Raw genomic sequence first — 20625 nt, forward strand, 5'->3', positions numbered from 1 at the left:
GGTTTATCTATAACAGACGGTAATAAGGTGGCTCATAAGTGTACTTGGTACCAGAGCACCTTTGGTTAAAGATCTATGATCGATTTTATAGTTGTATCATCATATTTGCGACCATATGTTCTGAAGAGAGGGGCAGAGATGTCAAATGATCACCACCTAGTGGTAAGTTGGGTCAGATGGTGGGGAGGCACCTGGATTGACCTGGAAAGCATAGTAGTGATAGGGGACTGGGAACATCTGGAGGAGGTCCCATCCAAAAAATTTTCAACTCCAATCTCTGAAAGAGGTTTTCCTGCATCCCAGGAGAGGCTAGGGATGAAGAGTCCAAATGGGCATTATTAAAAGCATCTGTTGTGGAAGCGGCTGCAAAGACCTGCGGCCTGAAGGCCATAGATGCCTCTCAAGGTGGAAACACATGGACCCAATGATGAATACCAGAGGTGAAGGATGCCATCAGGCTGCAGAAGGAGGACTTACAGTTAGATCCATAAATATTTGGACAGAGACAACTTTTTTCTAAATTTGGTTCTGTACATTACCACAATGAATTTTAAATGAAACAACTTAGATGCAGTTGAAGTGTAGACTTTCAGCTTTAATTCAGTGGGGTGAACAAAACGATTGCATAAAAATGTGAGGCAACTAAAGCATTTTTTTAACACAATCCCTTCATTTCAGGGGCTCAAAAGTAATTGGACAATTGACTCAAAGGCTGTTTCATGGGCAGGTGTGGGTGAGTCCGTCGTTATGTCATTATCAATTAAGCAGATAAAAGGCCTGGAGTTGATTTGAGGTGTGGTGCTTGCATGTGGAAGATTTTGCTGTGAACAGACAACATGCAGTCAAAGGAGCTCTCCATGCAGGTGAAAGAAGCCATCCTTAAGCTGCGAAAACAGAAAAAACCCATCCGAGAAATTGCTACAATATTATGAGTGGCAAAATCTACAGTTTGGTACATCCTGAGAAAGAAAGCAAGCACTGGTGAACTCAGCAACGCAAAAAGAACCTGGACGTCCACAGAAGACAACAGTGGTGGATGATCGCAGAATCATTTCCATGGTGAAGTGAAACCCCTTCACAACAGCCAACCAAGTGAACAACACTCTCCTGGGGGTAGGCGTATCGATATCCAAGTCTACCATAAAGAGAAGACTGCATGAAAGTAAATACAGAGGGTGCACTGCAAGGTGCAAGCCACTCATAAGCCTCAAGAATAGAAAGGCTAGATTGAACTTTGCTAAAGAACATCTAAAAAAGCCAGCACAGTTCTGGAAAAACATTCTTTGGGCAGATGAAACCAAGATCAACCTCTACCAGAATGATGGCAAGAAAAAAGTATGAAGAAGGTGTGGAACAGCTCATTATCCAAAGCATACCACATCATCTGTAAAACACGGTGGAGGCAGTGTGATGACTTGGGCGTGCATGGCTGCCAGTGGCACTGGGACACTAGTGTTTATTGATGATGTGACACAGGATAGAAGCAGCCAAATGAATTCTGAGGTGTTCAGAGACATACTGTCTGCTCAAATCCAGCTAAATGCAGTCAAATTGATTGGGCGGCGTTTCATGATAAAGATGGACAATGACCTAAAACATACAGCCAAAGCAACCCAGGAGTTTATTAAAGCAAAGAAGTGGAAAATTCTTGAATGGCCAAGTCAGTCACCTGATCTTAACCCAATTGAGCATGCATTTCACCTGTTGAAGACTAAACTTCGGACAGAAAGGCCCACAAACAAACAGCAACTGAAAGCCGCTGCAGCAAAGGCCTGGCAGAGCATTAAAAAGGAGGAAACCCAGCATCTGGTGATGTCCATGAGTTCGAGACTTCAGGCTGTCATTGCCAGCAAAGGGTTTTCAACCAAGTATTAGAAATGAACATTTTATTTCCAGTTATTTAATTTGTACAATTGCTTTTGAGCCCCTGAAATGAAGGGGATTGTGTTTAAAAAATGCTTTAGTTGCCTCACATTTTTATGCAATCGTTTTGTTCACCCCACTGAATTAAAGCTGAAAGTCTACACTTCAACTGCATCTGAGTTGTTTCATTTAAAATTCATTGTGGTAATATACAGAACCAAAATAAGAAAAAAGTTGTCTCTGTCCAAATATTTATGGACCTAACTGTATGTGTATGGTTATCACGGGAAACTCACAAATCAGCAAAGAGGTACCAACAGGCCAAAAAGGGTGCAGCCTTGACTTGTGAAGGAAGGCATGGGAGGAGTTTGTAGAGACAATGGAAAGTGACTCTCAATCGGGCTCAAAGAGTTTCTGGCAAACCATCATGCAACTCAGAAAGGGAATGCAGGGCTACACCCAGGCTATTCATTGGGTGCTGTGCCTCTGAAGTGACAGATTGAGGTGGTGGTCCCTGTTTTTAAAAAGGGGGACCGGAGGGTGTGCTCCAACAATTGGGGGGGAGGGGGGGGTCACAATCCTCAGCCTCCCTAGAAGAGCTTATGCCAGAGTACTAGAAAGGAGACTCTGTCCAGTCATGGATCCATGAGGAGCAATGTGCATTCAGTTCATGCTGTGGAATAGTGGACCAGCTCTTTACCCTCATTAGGATTCTGGTGGGGCATAGGAGTACGCCCAGTTGGTCTACATGTGTTTTGTTTACTTAGAGAAGGCATCTGACCATTTCCAGTGGTGTGGAACTCTACCAGGGCTGTGCTTTGTCTTCTATCCTGTTTGTGATTTTCATGGACAGAATATCAAGGCGCAGCAGGGGAGGTGTGTGGATCCAATATTGTGGCCTTAGAATTGTGTCACTGCTTTTTACAGATGACTTTGTCCTGTTGACTTCATCATGCTGTGAACTCAAGCACGCATTGGGGCAGTTTGTGACCATGTGTGAAATGTTGCATGGATGAGGATCATCTGAGTAGGAAAAAGGTGGACTGTCCTCAACAAGTGGGAGGTGAGTTATTGCCTGAAGTGGAGGAGTTTTAATACCTCAGGGTTTTGTTCACAAGTAAGGAGAAAAGGGATGGTGAGATCGATCGACAGATAGGGGTGGCGAGTGCAGTTATGTACTCACTATGCTGATCCTTAGTGGTAAAAAAGGAACTGAGTTAGAATTCGAAGCTCTCAATTAACCAGACAATCTACGTCCCCCTCTTATGGCCATGAGCTTTGGGTAATGACCAAAAGAATGAGATTGTGGATATAAGCAGCCGAACTTAGCTTTTTCTGCAGGGTGTCTGGGCTCTCTGTTAGAGACAGAGTGAGAAGAGTAGACATCCAGGAGAAACTAGGAGTAGAGGCGCTGACCCTCTGCATTGAGAGGAGCCAATTTAGGTGGTTCGGGAATCTGACACAGATGCCTCCTAGATGCCTCCCTGTGGAGGTTGTACAGGTACAAGCAGCTGGGAGGAGACCCCAGGGAAGACCCAGGGCTTGCTGGGAGGATTATTTCTCCCAGATGGCCTGGGAACACTTTGGAATTCCACTGTATGAGTTGGCAAGTGTGGCTAGGGAAAGGGACTCATGCGCTTCACTGCTAAGACTGTTGCTGCTGCAGCCTGGTTTTAGATCAGCAGTGGAGAATGACTGAATGAATGAATTAATAAAATATTTTATAATTATGAAGAATTACAATGTAATAATTAATAAGAAAATGAATAAAGAACAATACTAATGTGGTTTAAATATATTTATTCTTACAAAACACAAAATAGCTTTGTATTTATTGGTACTAGTCCAGCTTTTTTTGTTTTACAGTGTTACAACCCTGAACACAAAAAACTTTACCAATAATATATAAAAATACTAGCAAAATACCCGTGCTTTGCAGCGGCAAAGTACTGCTTTAAATTTTAAATAATAAACTGAGGGAAAATGTACCAATAATTATTTGTTAAGGATCTCTTTGTATACCACGTTGTCAGTTCGCCCCTCCGGTTGTAATATGACCAAGCTGTGGGCTGAGCTTACTCTTGAGCATGCAACGTATAGTTGGCCATGTGAAAAGCAATCTTGCCTCAAATCAATGCCAACTTTTTTTAGGGTCTGTCCCTGACACTTATTAATTGTCATTGTGAAGCAGAGCCTTACTGGAAATTGGAGGCATTTGAACTGAAATGGAAAATCAGAGGGTATATAATGGGGATGCAAGGAATGAAAACTCTCTCCCCTGAGCCACCGCCAGTAAAAATAGTTGCCTCAATTAGGTTCTTTTGCAAGCATGTGACCTGAAGTCTCGTGCCGTTACAAAGTTTTGGTGGCTGTAAGTTTCTCAGTAACATTATTGGTGCCCCAACCTTCAAAATTAGATTATGCTCAGGAGTGCCTGGAGGATTCAGAGTGTGGACCGAGCTGCAGGCTATGGACGTATATATGTACGTAAGTAGGATTCAGTTAGCGTTGGGAACCCACGTACCAAATTTCTTGAAGATGGGCCCATTAAGTAACAAAGACCGTTGGAAAGTTCAATATGGCGGCCGACAGTGGTGTCATAACACCGAAATAAGTACGTACATTGGTTTCGGTTAGCGCAGGGAAGCCGCCTACCAAATTTTGTGAAGATGGGGCCATAAATAAGAAAGTTTAACATGGCGGACATTGTCGACCGTTATGACCGTTACGTGTAGAAGTTCAAAATGAAACCTGCTTAACTTTTGTAAGCAAGCTGTATGGAATGAGCCTGACAAATTTCAGCCTTCTACCTACACAGGAAGTTGGAGAGTTAGTGATGAGTAAGTCAGTGAGGGTTTTGCCTTTTGTTAGTATAGATGTATATGTGTATGTATATATATGTGTGTGTATGTATATATATAAATATATATATATGTATATATATATATATATATATATATATATATATACACTGTATATATGTGTGTGTATGTATATATACTGTATATATGTGTATACATATATATATACATACTGTATGGTTTTGGCAGCCAAGCGCTTTTTTTCCAACCTAGAAGACGTCTCTTGAGATCCATTTAATTGCCTCGTCGATTGCATGTCTTCCAAGGTAGTTTCAATACCCATTTCCTGCACCGAGTCATCTCTCATTTTATGAGTGACTGTGTTAGTGGCCATACTACATACAGGTCTTTGAACGCACTGAATACTTATAACTGGTGTCGCCCGTCGGCTACTTTCGACAGGGAATGGAAGCAATTGTCGAGTAACAAAAATTGTTTGTAAGTGATTTTGCATTGAAGAAATAGTAAAAACTTGATCACTTGGGTCAATACCTAAAGAAATACACACAGCAAATGCAATTGAGAATACACCAGAATCTGTATGATTTAATTGTTGCTGTGCGTCTTCATAAACTATGGGAGGTTTGTAAGGAAACAAAGCATGAAGGAAACGAAGCTGCTCTTCGGTGAGGTTGAATATTTTATCAGTGTTTAAACTGTCATAGACATGAATTACAGCACCATCATAATAGGTACACACCCAGTGAGTCACTCGTTCAGTAGCTGCAGAAGGTAATATTTGAATATGTTTTGCATTTTGTGGACTGGGCATTATAGGTATGTCAGGAGTCCACATTGGCAAAACCTCTTGAGGTTGGAAAATTGTATGCGCAGCTAAAATTTCGTTGAATTTGCTTATTAGATCCGTTGATAAATAATCATTATTTACCAACTCATTCATTGCAAAATCTGACAGTGGTAAGATCACTCCTTCCATAACACTAAACACAAACACTAAGTAGACACTAACACTAAACAACGGCAACACCGCCGGGAAGAACACTAAATGAGATAAAGTAAAAGTCTACTAAACTTCTTTATTATAACTGCTTTATTATAGCTGGTAAGGGGACGCTGGCGCACGCTTGTTGTTGCCGCTCCTCCCTGTTAACAACACTTATCGCAAAATTCGCCTTAATTCTGCACTTTCTTACGCTTTTTTTATTTCGTTTATTGTGCGTATAGTTCGTGGATACAGCTGACTCGAATTGCATGGATTTGGCTTAATATTTACAGATTTTATGGACTCCAATTTACTGGGAACAGCTGAGTCTGTGGATCACGGGATGAGACCTACGAACATTTCTTTGTACCTGGCAATCTAGCACCTCGGGATGATCTGTCTCCGTGATTATATTCGCTATGCTGATCTGCTCCCGTTTCATCTTACAGTACTCTACGACTGGGAACTGATCTGATGTTCTTACTAACCTGGCTTATGGCTTATGGCTCCGGGGCGATCATGCCTGAAATTACCAAGCGTTACTGTTTATGGCTGTGTATTGGAACATCCAAATCCTGCTTCCTCCTCCTGCTGTGCTTTCTGCTGCTTGCTATCGCCGCTCACCTACGCTACCACACCCGCCTGTCCTACCGGCTCCGTTGTGCTGTGCTGCTTTTACACTGCTATCAGCTAAGTATCACTCACTATTTTAGCACTTTGAGTACTGAGAAAAGTGCTATATAAATGTAATGAATTATTATTATTTATTATTAAACACTAAAGTACAAAAACGAAGTAGAAAGTAACACTAAACCGCAACACCGCCGTCTACTAAACACTAAGAAACACTAAGTAGAAACACTAAAAGAAAAAATACTATTCAGTAAGTACCGCGTCTGCTAAACAGTAAATCAGTAAAGGAGAAAGGACTAAACACTAAGGGAAAAGAGCGGCAAGACCGCGCCAACTGCGGAGCTCAGCTCGGAGAGAAATGAAGTGAATGAAATGAGGTGAACAGGAGGGGAGATGATCACGTGACTCCAACACCCGCCTTAACTTTCTGTCCCTCCACAAACACACAAACACAGTCTCTCGGATCCCATCTCTCCTTTATATATATACAGTGCATCCGGAAAGTATTCACAGTGCCTCACTTTTTCCACATTTTGTTATGTTACAGCCTTATTCCAAAATGGATTAAATTCATTTTTTTCCTCAGAATTCTACACACAACACCCTATAATGACACCATGAAAAAAGTTTACTTGAGATTTTTGTTTTATTAAAAATAAAAAAATTGAGAAAGCACATGTACATAAGTATTCACAGCCTTTGCCATGAAGCTCAAAATTGAGCTCAGGTGCATCCTGATCATCCCCTGATCATCCTTGAGATGTTTCTGCAGCTTAATTGGAGTCCACCTGTGGTAAATTCAGTTGATTGGACATGATTTGGAAAGGCACACACCTGTCTATATAAGGTCCCACAGTTGACAGTTCATGTCAGAGCACAAACCAAGTATGAAGTCAAAGGAATTGTCTGTAGACCTCTGAGACAGGATTGTCTCGAGGCACATATCTGGGGAAGGTTACAGAAAAATTTCTGCTGCTCTGATGGTCCCAATGAGCACAGTGGCCTCCATCATCCGTAAGTGGAAGAAGTTCGAAACCACCAGGACTCTTCCTAGAGCTGGCCGACCATCTAAACTGAGCGATCGGGGGAGAAGGGCCTTAGTCAGGGAGGTGACCAAGAACCCGATGGTCACTTTGTCAGAGCTCCAGAGGTCCTCTGTGGAGAGAGGAGAACCTTCCAGAAGGACAACCATCTCTGCAGCAATCCATCAATCAGGCCTGTATGGTAGAGTGGTCAGATGGAAGCCACTCCTTAGTAAAAGGCACATGGCAGCCCACCTGGAGTTTGCCAAAAGGCACCTGAAGGACTCTCAGACCATGAGAAAGAAAATTATCTGGTCTGATGAGACAAAGATTGAACTCTTTGATGTGAATGCCAGGCGTCACGTTTGGAGGAAACCAGGCACCGCTCATCACCAGGTCATTACGATCCCTACAGTGAAGCATGGTGGTGGCAGCATCATGCTGTGGGGATGTTTTTCAGCGGCAGGGACTGGGAAACTAGTCAGGATAAAGGGAAAGATGACTGCAGCAATGCACAGAGACATCCTAGATGAACACCTGCTCCAGAGCACTCTTGACCTCAGACTGGGGCGACGGTTCATCTTTCAGCAGGACAACGACACTAAGCACACAGCCAAGATATCAAAGGAGTGGCTTCAGGACAACTCCGTGAATGTCCTTGAGTGGCCCAGCCAGAGCCCAGACTTGAATCCGATTGAACATCTCTGGAGAGATCTTAAAATGACTGTGCACCGACACTTCCCATCCAACCTGATGGAGCATGAGAGGTGCTGCAAAGAGGAATGGGTGAAACTGGCCAAGGATAGGTGTGCCAAGCTTGTGGCATCATATTCAAAAAGACTTGAGGCTGTAATTGCTGCCAAAGGTGCATCGACAAAGTATTGAGCAAAGGCTGTGAATACTTATGTACATGTGATGTCTCAGTTTTTTTATTTTTAATAAATTTGCAAAAACCTCAAGTAAACTTTTTTCACATTGTCATTATGGGGTGTTGTGTGTAGAATTCCTAGGAAAAAAATGAATTTAATCCATTTTGGAATAAGGCTGTAACATAACAAAATATGGAAAAAGTGATGCGCTGTGAATACTTACCGGATGCACTGTAGATATATAAAAATTGTGTAATTTTAGCCAATATAAAAATGATACTTTTTGAAGTTGTTCAAATTTTTATTTATACTTTCACAATCAAAATTTAAAGCCCACTGAAAATAATAATTCACTGTGTTACTTACTCTGTGACATTAAAAAGTGGGAACCTATGGGGTAATAGTTATATTGGCCAGCATTGCCAAACCATCAATGGGCCAGTGAGGAACTTACTGAACTTGTACTGCCAGTAATTAACCCATTTTGGGCCATTAGGGAAAGTTTGCTAAGAGGTACCGTTGTACCAATTCCACATGGGCCAGTGCAGTATTTAATTGGGTATGCATATTTGATGCAAGGGGTCAAAGACTTAACTTGAGAGTACAGTTTGCTGACCATTAAAAAGCACACAGTACAGATGCTGTACTGACCCCACCCAAGTCTGACCATGCAGCTGCAGGAATATCAATATGTTTGATTTGCTTTTAGTTATGGCGCATAATCTATCAACATGCATTAAAATGCAAAGCTTTTGTATTGCATTTTAAACAGACTAGAAAACTGCACGTATTAGTAAATAGCAATTGATCATTTGGTTAATACATTTTTAATAAAACAATGCCAAGTAAAATTCACCACATGCATATGCATTGCATTGGAATGTAGTTTACATGTCTGATTACATTTCATTTCGGCACAATCTTCTATAAAATGAATACCCCACCCAAAAATTGTATTTTTTTATACTTTCCCCATGTAGTTTGTAGTCATGTCCAAGAAAAAAATGTATGACATTTTTATACAGAACGAAAGAAAAAATGTTATAATATAATGGAACATAATGGTTATGCATCCTGTCCAACGGCAAACAATTTTTTTTTGCTAAAATATTAATACTTCTGAAAAAATCACTGTACACGATACACAGAAAAGCTACATTCCCATAATTCTGTGCTTTTGAATTTAAGACCTGCCTCTCTTACCTCATTCATTGGTCAAGAGTCCTGTCTTTTGCTGCCCTCCATCATAGCCGCTGTAGTTCTGATCTGGCATGGCTCTTTATGTGTGGCTCCAATGATATTTTCTCCACCTGGTGCACTGCCTGCTCATTAACTGTGAAGGTTCGCTCACATGGAGTTAGAGGCAACACCTTCTGCACCAACTTTCTTCAACTCCATGAACTGATACAAGTCAAGGTCCTTACCAAGAACAGTCGATAGCCACATAACCAAACCAGTGGATTTAAGCATAGGAGTGGGTCTCATAAGTGCTGCCCTTAAAAGTGCCTGAGCATCTCTGTCTGTCTTTTCTCATGTACACACACATTCACACAGTATTTATGGATGTAATTTACAGCTGACTTTTCAGGACGGCTTTGCCTCATCCAACAGTCTGTAGACACCTTTGTGTCCCAGAATTTTCCTGCAAAAAATGCCACTGATCCCATTTACAGTAGGTTACGAAGATATTCAAATCATTTTATTTTCTGCTCACTTTGTTTTATAGATTTAGTTTTAAATGGATGGATTTGCCATTTTTGCCCTTCAATCTACACTCAGTAACCCATTATGACAAAGTGAAAACATGTTTTTAGAAAGGTTGGTAAATTTATTAAAAATCAAAAACTGAAATCTCTTGTTCATATAAGTATTCAGGGCGGCACGGTGGCGCAGTGGGTAGCGCTGCTGCCTCGCAGTTGGGACACCTGGGGACCTGGGTTCGCTTCCCGGGTCCTCCCTGTGTGGAGTTTGCATGTTCTCCCTGTGTCTGCGTGGGTTTCCTTCGGGCGCTCCGGTTTCCTTCCACATTCCAAAGACATGCAGGTTAGGTGGATTGGTGATTCTAAATTGGCCCTAGTGTGTGCTTGGTGTGTGGGTGTGTTTTTGTGTGTCCTGCAGTGGGTTGGCACCCTGCCCGGGATTCGTTCCTGCCTTGTGCCCTGTGTTGGCTGGGATTGGCTCCAGCAGACCCCCGTGACCCTGTGTTCGGATTCAGCGGGTTGGAAAATGGATGGATGGATATAAGTATTCAGACCCTTAATTTGGCACTTTGTATAAGCCCAGTTGGCAGCAATAACAGTTTTCAATCTTGAGTAAGCTTGACAAGATTTGCACACCTGGAATTGGGCAGTTTATCCCATTCTTCCTAGCATATTCTTTCAAGCTCTTTTAGATTGCATGGCCTCTCCATATGTTCTTTGGAGTTTATATCTGGTCTTTGACTGGGCCACTCAATAACAGTCAGAAACTTGTCCCAAAGCCACCCCAGTGTTGTATTGTCTGTATAATTTGTGTCATTGTCATTCTAAAAAGTAAACTGTCACCTCACTCTGAAGTCATATGTACTCCGGAGTACATTTTTTTCATGGACTTCTCTTTATTTGGGGGCATTCATCCTTCCTGCAATTCTGACCTATCTACCTGTTCCTGCCATTAAGAAGCACCCCATTGCTCATGCTTCACTGTAAGTATGGTAATAGGCAGGTAATGAGCAGTGCCTGGTCTATGCCAGACACATTGCTAGGAATTCTGCCCAGTTAAATTTTTATGTTCTCAGACCAGACTATCTTCTCCCTCAGGTTCTCAGAGTCCTTTAAATGCAGTCTGGCAAACTCCAAGCAAGATTTACCACTCCACCATAAACAGCTGATTGATGGAGTGCTGTTGAGATGGCTGTCCTTCCAACAGGTTCTCCCATCTCACCAGAGGACTTCAGAAGCTTTGTTAGAGTGACCACTGGGTTCTTGGCCACCACCCTGACCAAGGCCCTTTTTGCCAGGTTACTTAATTTGGCCAAACAGCCAACTCTAAGAAAAGTCCTAGTGGTTCCAAACTTCTTCCATTTCACAATTATTAAGGCCACTGTGATCCTGAGAACACTGAAAGCTTTAGAATTTTTTTATATCCTTGCCCTGATCTATACCTCACCACTATCTGATTTCAGAGGTCTATAGAGAGTTTCTTGGACTTCATGGCTTGGTTTTTTGTCCTGACCTGCAATGTTAATTGTGGTACCTTATATACAAAGGTGTGTGCCTTTCTAAACCATGTCTAATCAAATAGGTTTACCATATGTGAACTGCAATGAACTTCTAGACACATCTCAAGGATAATTAAAACAAAAAGCATGCACCCGATCACAATCCTGAGTATGACAACAAAGAGTCTGAATACGTATATATAGATGAGAGATTTCAGTTTTAGATTTTTAATGAATTTGCAAACCTTTCTGAAAACATGTTTTCACTTTGTCATTTACTGTATGTAGTATTGAGTGTGGATTGAAGAGAAAAAATGGCAAATTTATCCATTAAAAATTAAATCTGCAGAAAGTGAAGGGGTCTGAATACTTTCTAAATCTAATGTACAGATAGTTTAGTCTGCCCAGTTAACTTAATATGCTGTACTTTTAGATTTAGAAAGTAAACCCTCATAGAAAGCAACCCAGGTACAGGGTTTGAACCCAGCAGACTGGTTCTATGAAGTAGTAGTGTTGACCACTAAATCACTGTTCTGCCAAGAGATACAGAAATAAAAATCTGTAAATCAAATTTCAAATATCAGACATAAAAGTGCCTTATAAGATAAGATAATGCAGTTCCAGTGACAAGTACCTAGATTAACTCTTACCCTAGGGTAATAATATTAAACGAGGTAAGCATGTAGTGTAGCTCTGCACAAACAGACATTTTAAAATAAGAAGGCGCTTACAGGTAAAAATTTGGGGCACCAGCTGTTGATCCCCATATAATGATGGAAAAAAACACAAGTGAGTTGAAACAAAATATTGGAATTTCAGGTAACATCTTTTTAAATGTGAGCTCATTAGCCAGACTGCAAAAGAGTGGTGATGCTGGTCTTTATATGGCATCCAGAGAGGAAGAGATGGGATTAGGAATGGAAGCGAAAGTGACGGCAGTAATCCTTGACGTTTTGGAGTTTCAGATCTACAGATGAAAGAGTTGAAGATGTGAATGACAGTGCCCTCTCTTGACTTAGGGTGGAATTACAATTAATTCACATTTCTGAGAATACCTTCTAATCATGTTTGTGTGAAAATATATATACAGACACAGCAAGGAAGACATCAGAAATAGGAAAAACAGGCAATGACAGTTAAACAAAAAAAAATCAAACCTTTAGAAAAGTTTCCCCTTTTTATATAGGATTCTACTCACTCTGGTCAACTCTTGCACCCCTTTAAAGAGACAAAAGCATATGGAAAGACAGGGAACTTTATCGCTGGTCTATTATAATTACTATATAAAAAATGTTATTTATATATAAATTATTAGATTTCAGTAAATTAATATGTGCATTTATTTTTTATTAGACGAGACCAGTCAGTTCCAGAAAAGACTTTGATCCATTCGGTTATTTCACTCAGTCCAGTTTTGGGTTGAGTAGTGATGTGTGCCTGGTCATTTCACAGTACACTGCAAATGTGATGATACTACTACTGTACTACAGAACTGTAAATATAAAATTACAAAAAGATAGCAGTATGTTTCAATAAATGCACACTAGGTGGCACTGTTACACAAGTATTCATTGGAAATGTTTTGGTCTCCTGTAAACCATAGTGTTATAGAACTGGATTTGGGACTTTAGACTTTTATTTTAAAATCTTTAAAAATGATAACGATCTAATATGTAGTGTCCTGAATATGAAAAAAAAGCTTTTGACAATTACAGCTTCTTTTAAAATAAAATATTTTCCTTTCATTGAAATTTAATTTTAATAAGCATCAACTGGCTAATGCTTCTGAATTGTAACACAAGTAGGAGAGGCCAAAGAGCATCATACTGTGTGAGTCATGGCACTTTGTTTAAATTCAGTTGTATTTCTACCATGTTGTATGAATGTGTAAGCCGTTTTGATCCTTACTCCATAGGACTGAATAAAAAGAACTCTTTAACCTTTATATGGTTTATATGTTGATGCCTGTACCATATATATGAGTTTCTCTTTAGTCTAGTCCAGTGGTCCCCAACCTTTTTGACAGCAAGGACCACTTTATTAGATGCAAATTTTTCCACGGACCGGTCAGGAGGGGGGGGGGGGGGGGGGGGGGAGCAGTTTTATACACAATTTACATAACATTTCTATTATTATTAAGTTATTAAGCAGTTCGCATACGTTTGCAACAAGAGATTTTTCTTCTGTTTTTGCATATAACAAAGACATATGCTTTGCATTTGTCATTCCAAAAGAATGCACATCACAAACATTAACACTGTTATCGTTTTTTTCGTGTCTGCCGTTTCTATAGGAAGGTGACAATGAGTTAAATTCCAATGGATGTTTTTCAAATGTTGACAAGCAATAAGCAAAAGGTATCACTGAAAACCACAGCAAACAAAAACAGCAAAAAAAAAAAACCAGTACGAGGAAAGTTCGAAGAAAGAATTTTTTTTACAATGTTTCTGTTTGGGGATCGTTGTGCAAACGTGCACATCTGAGCTGCGACCACAGATCTAACTGCTCTGTGGATGATTGTTCAAGCATTTCAAGGTCACTTCGTTGTAATGAAAGCATCTGCTGAATGTACTTCGTAGTAACGCGATTTCTATTGACTCGTGTCATATGGGGAAACTGTCGGGACTGTAACAATACTTTGTTGTAATAGTCTCTCACCTCGGTCTCTCTCCTCTCTCTGCGCCGCTGCAAAGCCCCGCCCGCCAAGCGTTCTGAAAAGTCTGACTGAGTCTCCGTTGCCGGCAGTTCTCTCGCGGCCCGGCTGTCAGACGGCTGCGGCCCGGTAGTGGGTCGCGGACCGGTGGTTGGGGACCCCTGGTCTAGTCCATAGTTAACCCAAGCACAAAAAGTTTTCAATATGAGATTGCTGCAGCTGGATCTTTTTTCCAGCCTAACATTTCTATTTAGTTTTGTGAAGATGTATGAATCCATGATTGATGTAGTACTGTTAGTGCTTAGTTGAATATTAAAATACACTTTGCACTGTACTTGTGCAAGCAGTAACCTAACAGTTTTTATGACACATCTAATGATCATTAAAGAGCTGGAATCATTTATTCATGTTTGTTAAAATGAAGATAAACGGTGTGATTTAGTAGTGTTTAGATGTCAAGTTGTATGATATATTTTTATACATGTCCATGTTTGATACATATGTCCTATAACAGGGATTCTCAAACTTGGTTGTGGGGGCCCACTGTGGCTTCAGGTTTTTGTTTCAATCAGATTCATAATAAGTGACAACAATTGGTAAAACTGACCTCATTTAATTAGCTGGTATTGTTTTCTCTTTCCTTATTCTACATTCAGAAAAGCACAGCATCATGATTTTTAAATTTATAAGACATTTACAAATATTTCAATTTTTGCTATAGATTTAAATGCTTAACTCTCTTTTGTTGATTTCATTATATTCTGCCAATTCTCTGTGCAGTTTGCTCCCTTCATCGTATCTTAATAATGACAATTAAAAACTAGCAGAGCAGACACCGAGGCAAATAACACTGAATAATCAAAGGCTGCAACTAGTGTCAGACCCACTAATGAGTAAATAATGGATTAATTAAACAAATAGAACACCTGCAAAAGTAGAATGAATGAATATATATATATATATACTGTATATATATATATATATACATATATATATATATATATTTATATATATATATATATATATATATATATATATATATATATATATATATATATATGGTTCGGTGTCAACTGGGCGAAAACACAACCCGGCGACATCCTTTACCAGTTAGGTAATAGTTAGGTTCAAAGAGATTTTTTAAATATATTTAAATGAGAACGTGATTTAAAATGTTGAAAATAAATTTATATAATTGACGAACGAACTTTATTCTGCAGATGGACCAAACTCTATCTTACATTATCTTCTGCAACCAAAATTGCTAATCCTTTATATAAATTGTATTGATTGTAATCGTAAAATAACATTATTTAGAATAAAATGATGACCTGCGAGTACGGCTTAAGGAATATCTTTACTCTCAACATATTGGGACTCTCATAAAGCAGGTGATTCAGTGGATTTTCCGGCGCCCTACGTTGTTACTTAAATATCATTAAAAAATGTCTTTGAACCTAACTATTACCTAACTGGTAAAGGATGTCACCAAGTTGTTTCTTCGCTAAATTGCCTTTTGCTGAGTTGTCTTTTCGCTGAGTTGTCTTTTCGCCTAGTTGTCTGTCGCCCAGTTGTCTTTTCGCCAAGTTGCCCCTGAATGTACATATGTATATTTTTTACCAAACTTAGTTTTCTAATTTCTATATTGTTCCCAAAACACAATATCTGGGAAATAACAATTAACTTTATTTGCCCAGGAGTCCAATTAAAAAAAGAAGCTGGCTGGAACAAAAGCCTGCAGCCACAGTGGGACTCCAGGACCAAGTTTGAGAACCCCTGTCCTATAAGATGATCGTCATCAGTGTTCTGTTTAGGTATCTTTGCAAAAACCGAAAAAGCACTGCTGAAGAGGAAAATATCCAAACCATTAGGAGAGACACATTGTAATGGCACCTAACAAATATCAACTTTGGCAGCCAAAACAGTGCAGGATAGTTTGAATGCATGAAACATATCAGGATGTCTGATTCTGCTTCACTCTTGTCACGAATCACACCAATCCAACATTTTTCATCATACATCAGACATACATACTATACGTAGCACATCCTTGCTTTGACAATACACCTAGTGAACAGTAATTTTTTCATTTATCATATGTTCTTTCCTGACCCTTTCTCTTCATACATCACCCTTATCTGTCCTGGGCATGAGTGACTGCCTTATATAATAAATAATTTTGTTGAAAGAAAGGTAGTGAACCAAACCAAAATTCAAACTCATGAATTTAATCAAACGTCATCTTCATTAACAGGTCTGGAAGATACTGAATACAAATCTGAATTGATTATGAATGTTTCAGTAGATATATTTTCCATAGAAGCATAACACACAAAATGTTGTGGTGAAGTAGTGTAAAGCTGAGGCTTTTTTACAAGTAGGAAGTTAAAGTATGATGCAGAGCATATCCAGCACACCAAACCCATCAATCACCATGACAGTTTTTTTCCACTAGCTGGTGCACTTGAACAAGATCAGGATTGTAGGAAGCTCAATGTAGTACAAGACTGGAGTCAGATCATAGGACACCCTGACACTGGATACGTTGATAAGGCTTCTTGTTTTGACGTTCCAGGGTAACTGAGCCATCACAGGCAGAGAACACTGGGACAGAAGCCCGGGATCTGGTTTTTATAGGGTACTTGTATAATAATAATGGAAGCTCCTAATAATTATAGTAGTATTGTCATGTGTACAATGTATAGTGAAATTCTTACTTGCAAGTGTGACCAACAGGCAACATGTCACCACTGTCCAGTGCCATGATAAACAAGAATATATTAAAAGTCACCTCTGAAGTGGATTGTAATATATCAGCTGTATACCTTGTACATGGCTCTCTGCTACCCACAGGTGGCCAGGAGGTTTCTAGTTGTTTAACTGAGAGCTTGGGTCAAGGATTACAGAGACACCTGGAGCAGTTCTAAAATGACAAGAGTTCCTAAGGCCATTCCCTCTTCTTAGGTGAACTTGACTTCGTGGTTAGACAAGAATTCAAATAGTGGTTCAGACTAATGTAAGAGAGGGTCAGGGTGACTTTACGGAAGTGCTTATAGATGGACACACATAGCAGATACCGCACCAAACAGATGGTAGTTTGTGATCTTTTCTACTATTTCACACCTTTCCTAAATGCCCTATAAGTCTTATTTTTATAATAACTGGGGGAACCAGAATTTGGGGGGAGGGGCTTGAGCACATCTGTTGTCCACATAGCTAAAATAAAAATCAGTTAAATGCAGCATAACTTATTACATGCCGTACTGGAATTATTAACTGTGAGAAATGATTGGAAGTAATTTGTTTATTAACATGTCTTTATATTAGATGTTTAAAATTGCCACAGAGATTCTAAAGTAGAAAGCAACTTGCAAAAACAATTCAGATTAGAGTATACTAAGAATGATGCTTTTCATGCTTGTGCACAATAGCAGATTTTGAAGGCAAAGCAAATAGAACAACATATTTCAAAGAAGAGATTAAAGAATAGTGTAAAAAGTTGTAAACTGAATGTAAGAATTAGAAGCTTAATGATAGTTGTGGATTTCATATTTGCAGTAATATGAAGCTTTCACTGGTGTTTCCACAATAAAAAAAAAAGTGTCAAGAGTTCAAAGAGTTAGCTGCCACGTTTCATTCTGGAAAGGAAGGAGCAGGAGCATATCACTTGTGGCTTCCACGCTGTGCACTGTAAGGGAAACATCTTGGCAAGCTGTTTTTTAATTAGGGCTGTAGATTCTTTAGTACATTAGCAACATACTTTACAGAATGATCTTCCTTGCTACTCTCTGCTACTGTATTTCCCCATCTAAAACAGCAGGGTGATTTTGGGACTATGTATGAAGATATGCCTTGTATGTTTATGACACCTTCAGCACCTGTGTCCCATTAAGTATATCAGTACAATCACAGAAACCCTTGAACAAAATCCTTCCTGTATACATAAAAGGAAAGCCAGTTTTATTTTTTTTAACCTGCATGGCATCAGTAAAAAATACATAAAAGTGAATATATACATAAACAAGTAAATAAGTAGATTAAAAATAATTTATAACATAGCTTACTGTAAAATAAAAAATGAATATTTACATAATGGATTTCAGTGTTTTTATTTTAAACAGCTGCCATCTGCATCTGTTTTGAGTTACTGTATGTCCTTTCCTACTTCCTCAGCCCTTAAGGTGAAGAGTTCCTAATTGGCCTACATTGTTTATTGGACAGGACTGAGTAATAATAATGTATAATAATAATAATAATACTTGGGTTATTAGTTTTTCATTTTACAGGTCCAGAGTGTTGCTATATTTATTGTATTTGGTGCATAATGTTGCAGCTTTGGGTTAAAAGAAAACACAGTTTCTGAATCGGCTGTCAGTCCATCAAAGGATTATTTCAAATACAGCATAGCTACTGTCACCCCTGCCACTATACAAATTTAGAGATCTAGACTTATGTTGGCTAAAAACAACTAAAACAAATGAATGAAGATGCCATAGAAATGTTTTTGTTTGCTCTGGTGGTTGTTTAGGGAATCTGGTACATCACCAAAAGTGACTTAATGATGGGATGAGCTTAGCCTGTAACCAAAAAAGAGATGATACCTGTTTGTGGAGGAAACCCAACGAGTCACTGTTAAACACAAATGATGAGAAGTGCTGTCAGGTTTAAAGAAGAAGTACATTTGCGGATCTGGCTGAGAGTACACACATGGCAAGAAAGTATTCAGCTGGAAAAGGACAGGTATTAGGGGGATTTGGTGAAACCATGGAAAATGAATACCAGATATGTGCTTTCAATACATTTAATCTCTGAATAAGGATGTGCATTGCTGTACAGTGATATGGTAGCAGCCTTGCATGTGGGTGTAGCTGAACCTCTATCGATAAAGGAAAAAAGCAAAATGCCAGTATTTTGTTAGTTTCCAATTAGCTACCTTATGTGTCCAAAATAAAAGGCCTACTACAGTGATTGTTAAGAGTTTTGAAGAATTAGGGATAGAGAATGTTTTTCAACATATGCTCTTCATCATCCATTGGGAAGCCATGGAATCATGCATTCTTAATTGTGTGTGAATCAACTTTTTCTTTGTATTATTTTTGTTTAAAGTCGTGCTGGGTTTTGTGGGTTTATAAAATACAAATTACCATTTACTAAAACTGCATCAGGAACATTGGATGCTGGTACTGATGGAAATTTTGTAGTTCTGAGTATGTAGTCAACAGGTAATACATTGAGATTGTTCCAAGTTGCAGCTGGACCCAGCCAAGGTCTTCCACATCTGTTCATGACTTTTAAGGATAAAATATCATATTTGGAGACCATGCTGTACTTTGAACACGTTGTGAACCTAAGCTTCAGAATTCTGTTTATTTGGGAGGATGTTGCCCTTGAATGCTCTTCTGACTATGATCACTAGCAAGTGAATTATAAGGAATGTAATTATCTTGGGTACCTTGTAAAAGTACATTGGGTTCTATTCATTCATTAGTGCATAGTGTTTTATAAAGTTACCTTTGTGGTAAGGGTAAATCAATAGCCTTCACCACCCTTTAGACCTTTCTGACTAAAATGTTGTCCATCTCTAGTGCATGCTTACAGAGTATTATGTTCCTTTTCCCAACAGTTTCCCTTTGCAAGTACTCCTCTGGCTTTATTTTACTAATTTTACCCAGTCATCCTTCGTAACTGGTCTCCTGCCACTAGACCTTTTAATGCCTTATCATGAAAACAGCTTCAATAAAATTCCAGCAATTTAACCACTTGCTTGTGGTTTCATAAACAATGAATGGAAATCCATGCAAAATTTGACTTTGAGAGATCACCATGCATAAAACAGTCCCGCAGTTATCTAGCCCTTTCCTGACTCCAGAAGTAGTAGTTGGGTTTCCCAAAGAAGTAGTCCCAGACTTGAAAGACCATCTTGGCCATTAGTGATTTGTCTATGGAGCAGGGAGATCTACAGATCTTGCAGTAACAAGAGTATAAATGGAGGCAGGAAAAAAAGTGGAAAATCAGTGAGCATGGGATGTCACAGAGAGGTGAGGCTAGTAGGTAAGTTCAGAAGGCTTCCAATGGATGAAAAATCAGTGTTGTGTATTGGCAACACTGTGCAGGGTACATTAAAGACAAAGATGCCTCCGTCTCTATTTAAAACAGAACATCCTTAGAAGAATAGCTAACGGCTAATAATTGAATCTGAAAGTAGAAGAATAAAAGAGAGATCAGTTGTCTGCAGCTGCCAAGTTGATAAAAAAGCTGCCAAAGAAAGATTTCTGGAGTCATGCTGTCAAACTAAAATTAAGAGAGCTGCATCAGGCTGCTCAACAAACCTACAGATGAGAATATGAGAATTTCTTAAGTGTTGTCAATGAAATATTCGACTGTTTTAGGATCTTAATAACTTGAAGTGTTAATTTCTGACCATTGTTTTCTTCTAGAAAAGTTTAATAATTGTTGCTGTTATTTTCTACACCATTTTGGTTGACCTTGAATGGTGTCATTTTGTGTAAGTTTTTTGTAGGCGTTCAAATTCAAACCTGCCTGATTTTGTTGGGTCAAGTTGCAGACTCATTGTAGTGACTC

The sequence above is a fragment of the Erpetoichthys calabaricus genome, chromosome 1, assembly GCF_900747795.2.
Source record: "Erpetoichthys calabaricus chromosome 1, fErpCal1.3, whole genome shotgun sequence".
NCBI classification, from domain to species: domain Eukaryota; kingdom Metazoa; phylum Chordata; class Cladistia; order Polypteriformes; family Polypteridae; genus Erpetoichthys; species Erpetoichthys calabaricus.